Here is a 4,735-nt window from a genome sequence, read left to right as displayed (position 1 = left end):
GTCGCACTAGAGCTGCACAATGGGCTATTGGCGACGGTCTGGGAAACATCCCGGAGGATGATCCGAAGACATGCCATCACAATTTTGATCCTCTGCGGAGGGGATGGCACCCCCTCTTCGGTAGCCCGATGACCTACGCGCGAAGTCGAGCGCTTTACGGTAGCACAGTTTAACGAGGACCCATACCGCACACCCTCGGTCCCTACTCAAACTGATCCAAGTGGTCACAGACCCACACACTGACCGTAGCCAGTGATGCTTGACTTCGGTGATCTGCTGGGAACCGTGTCTTAACGATCAGTCCACTGCGGGACTAAAAACATTATTACTTTGAAAAATATACTTATAGGTTTCCTTTAATCCTATATTCTGAGGTTAGCTTTCTTTGCCATTAAAATTCTTCACATATACGTTTTACTAAAGACGGAAAGAAAAATGCACAGCAGAAAAGTCTTTTTCTTTTTTTTTTGACAATTTAGTTTCCCACTTTTCAGTTCCGCATCTATTCTCTAAACCAAGGATGGGCAAACTTTTCTGATCGAGGGCAAAAAATCGAAGAAAAAAAAATTTGTTGGGCTAAGTAAAAACATCTAAAATAAAAATTAAATACTATATGCAATTTTCAATATAAATATTTAATGAGATGAATGAAATTACGATTTCATTTTTAAAAATTCCTTACAGTAAGGTTTCCAAGTGAGATGTACTTATTTTAAGGAACAAGGGTAAATGTTTGTCTGTTATTCTACTTTTGAAATGATTTTTTTCTCGGGTTCGTCGATGAAAACACTTAAATAAAATGAAGCAAACATAGCCCTGATTTTTTAGGTATGAAATATTTGGGAAACTAGCTTTTGGTAATGATTTGTAAAACTCAATTTCTGGCTTAATCAGAAACAATTGCTTCAGATGGCACCAATCTACGGATATTCTATAAAGAATTTCTGCTTTCAACATTTTATCAACTGAATCTGTCTAATCAATTTATGTTAATGTTCAATATGTCAATTTATGTTCAATAAGCAAGGAATTCAACAATCAAGAATTGTTTTAAGTTTCATGTCTAAGATTAACATTGCTTTAAGAGCAGTGAATATGCATATTAACAACGAGTAAGTATATTAACAGCAGTTAATTTATTTATGAGAAAGTGAATGAGCTTATAAATTCATAAAAAAAATTTGTAAACTTACAAATTGTGTTGCAACTGTGAACTACGACACTTTTTCATTTTTCAAAATAAGTTTTAACAAAATTGCGACACAAAGAATGTAAATAGCTTTGAAATATCATTTAAATGTGTTCAGTTAAGATATAACTCTATATAACTTTTGATTAAACCCACATTTTGTTTGTTCAGAGTTCACTACCTTATTATCGATACTTAAAACCCGCTATCGTCCCGCAGTGGACTGATCGTTAAGACACGGTTCCCAGCAGATCACCGAAGTCAAGCATCACTGGCTGCGGTCAGTGTGCGGATGGGTGACCACTTGGATCAGTATGCGTCGGGACCGAGGGTGTGCGGTATGGGTCTTCGTTAAACTGTGCTACCGTAAAGTGCTCGACTTCGCGCGCAGGTCGTCGGGCTACCGAAGCGGGGGTGCCATCCCCTCCGCAGAGGATCAAAATTGTGATGGCATGTCTTCGGATCATCCTCCGGGATGTTTCCCAGACCGTCGCCAATAGCCCATTGTGCAGCTCTAGTGCGACGTAAATTAACAACAACAACAATAAAACCCGCTATCATTTGATCAGTACTCTAACTTACAGCCTTTTTATTGGTACCCAATATTATTTCAACAGATTTAGAAACCATAAATCTTTTTGATAAATACTCAAATCTAAAAAGATTTTATAAGCATACTCGTACCAACTATCATTTAGTTAAATCTCGAATTCACTATTTTTTTTATCGGTACTCGAACCCACCTTCATCTTTACTCAAACCCTCTATCATTTAATCAGTTTTCAAACCCACAATAATTTTTAAGCTTCTCGAACCAACTGTCCTTTAGACAGTTTTTAAACCCACTCTCTTTTTATTGATGCCCACTATCCGTTGCTTGAACCCACTATCATTTGATCCATTTTTACAATCCACATTGTTTAAAACATGAACTTACTATCTTTACGTAGGTACTCAAACCTACAATCTCTTAATCGGTACATGAACCTTACCTATTATCATTTGTTTAATTTTTGAACTCATTTTTTTGGTTCAAAGCTTGAACCCACTATTATTTAATCACTATTAAAACGCCCTCTCTTTTCACTGCTATACGAATTAACTATTATTTAACTATATTCTTTCCTGCAATCATTTTATCAATGTCTTAACACATAACTGCTACTGGTGCTTGTATTTCTTTTAAAGTAGCCCTAGGAGCTGCACACTTGAAGTCGATCTGGGAAACATGGAGAGTCTTCACTCGGCGATGATCGAACTCACGACCTCTCAGACCTACCAGCCATGCTATCCCAGCCCCCTAACCACATAAAATCTTTTTATTTACTTATTCACGTGTGTGCTAGATCAGGGGTTTGTTTAGTAGAAATTTAATGGAGCCTTCACAAAATATCTTTTCGTAAAAACAGACCCTTAGCAAAATAATTTATCTTTTAATCGGACCCTTCACAAGTTTATTTATCTTCATTATTGTTTTGTTAATCGAATAAACCCTTCCTAGGGGGTGGGGGGAGAAAGACAGATGTAAACGAATTAAGTTTTGTCTTCGGCAGACGCTTCGTCCATTACTCGTCCGAAATTAATATTCTGCGTTCAGCAGTATAGGTTATATACTAAATATTTGTATGTTGCATCTCTAAAATAGTAGCAGCAATTGCTGTTTATTTTCAAAACATAACAACGAGCAGAATACATCCGGGATTACTACTGGATTCGAACCCGCCCTCTCCAGGCTTCACACAGCGTTCGGTGGGTGATACCGCTCAGCCATGGAGGACCCCCTTGACGGCACTAACTTAATTATTTCATTGGATTGGCATACATCTGTAGGCTTGCGTGCTCAATTTAGGCTTATAAACCTTTGTCAAATACAAGGACAGATAGCACAATACAGAGAATTGCAGCACGAAGATACATCCAGGGTAACAGCCGGATTCGAACCCGCTACCTCCACGCTTTGCACTAACTTAATATTTGTGAATTCGGATGTGAACAAAAACCGGAGGATCGAAGCGTTCTCATGAGTAGTTATCGTTCTATAAAAGTGCATCATTTTCTCGTTTTTATTCCCTCTTAACTTCATTGATATTTAGGACCTCCTAGAATGCGAGAAAATAGATTCAATGAATCGGTTAGTGGCTCCAAACGCCGAGATAACTCCAATATCCAGTTTTTTTTCTCTTCTCTAATTCTTTTGTCGGACGATGTCGGGAACTTGTATCGTGGCATAGGATATTATTCACGGGTAAGTCTGCTTTCGCTTAGTCTCTTGGTTGCTGAGAATAGTCATAAACTTTTTTTAAAAAATGTCATATCTCTTTTATTGTTGAATTTTCGCTTGTGTCTGCTCTTTAAATTTTTGAATTAACTTTTATACAAGAGACATTTTAAAAATCTGTGAAATCTGTCTGTTAAAAATAGAAGTTTTATTAGAATGCTTAAACACTCGAAAATTCACTTATTATATCTTCATAGGTTGAATGTTAATTTATTTTCAAATATTATACACAAACCTGAAGATTTAATTGATGACGTTCAATTGGTACGCTTCAACTTTTAAGTTTCAATGCTTTCTACTTGTTTGCGCTCATCGCGAAAAAAAGTTTACAATTAACAAATTAGTTTCATCTGTTCAAACTATAATAATTTAATATAACTCTAGAATTTCTCAAATCTAAAAAGATGTGTTTATATTACTTTATTAAAATATTCTGAAACTTCGCGATTTTAATCTGAAAATTAAATTTTTTTTTTTGATAGTATGTTTGAGAATGAACCAGATTAAAAGCAATTTAAAAATCTGGGAAATGAATAAGTTCTGAAATGGTTGTTCGATTTTTTTTCTTCAAGTAATCATTCCAGACAAGTAAATTTCCGGGTTTTACTGATTACAGCGCGAGTAGATGTTATCATAATTTCAGGAGGAATTGATTATTTCGAAATAGGTATTGTAGGTTAATTGAATACTTTTAAAACATTGCATAAATTGTATATGTAAGTGAATTGATTAGTTTACTATTATTTCGTTTATTAAATGAAAACTTTTAAACTTGTACGAAAATACGTGAATAACATTATAGTGTGATTACTTGTCATCAAAATACGAAACGATTAAGAGTGATTATGATTGAGTAATCAAAATATGATACATGCAATAGTGACATTTAAAATATACTATTACAAGTAATTAAGATTGCATGCTTATTCAGTTATTCATTCAGTAAAATATGCTTATTCAGTTTGTATGCATGTTTGCATGTGTTGACATATTTTTCTGTACATAGAATTAACGCTTGTGTATAAATACAAATTATTAATGTAGGTGCTGTATGTATGTAGACGTACATATTTATATGTAGCATGCGTACAATTGCTCATACATAGATTTATTTTAAACTATTTTTACGTATCCATGTACATTTATGTAAGTAAGTAGGCATATAAGATCTATATATGAATGTATAGATTTCGATGCAGTATGTCTTTACAATTTATATACATACATTATGTGAATGTTTGTCAAACTCTTTGCACATCAAGGTTATG

The 4,735-nt window shown here is 34.7% G+C and overlaps 1 long non-coding RNA gene across 1 annotated transcript in view; it reads right to left on the bottom strand.

Moving 5' to 3' along the window:
- Nucleotides 1–1,374, bottom strand: part of LOC122273026 (uncharacterized) — a 4,704-nt gene extending 3,330 nt beyond the window's left edge. Inside the window, exon 1 of the long non-coding RNA XR_006227468.2 lies at nucleotides 1,194–1,374. This is a non-coding gene — a long non-coding RNA (uncharacterized lncRNA). The remainder of the gene's footprint in view (nucleotides 1–1,193) is intronic.
- Nucleotides 1,375–4,735: the final 3,361 nt, after the last annotated feature.

The sequence above is a fragment of the Parasteatoda tepidariorum genome, chromosome 5 (assembly GCF_043381705.1).
Source record: "Parasteatoda tepidariorum isolate YZ-2023 chromosome 5, CAS_Ptep_4.0, whole genome shotgun sequence".
Classification (NCBI taxonomy): domain Eukaryota; kingdom Metazoa; phylum Arthropoda; class Arachnida; order Araneae; family Theridiidae; genus Parasteatoda; species Parasteatoda tepidariorum.
The sequence above is the reverse complement of the archived record's forward strand: the minus strand, read 5'-3'. Positions and strand labels throughout refer to the sequence as shown.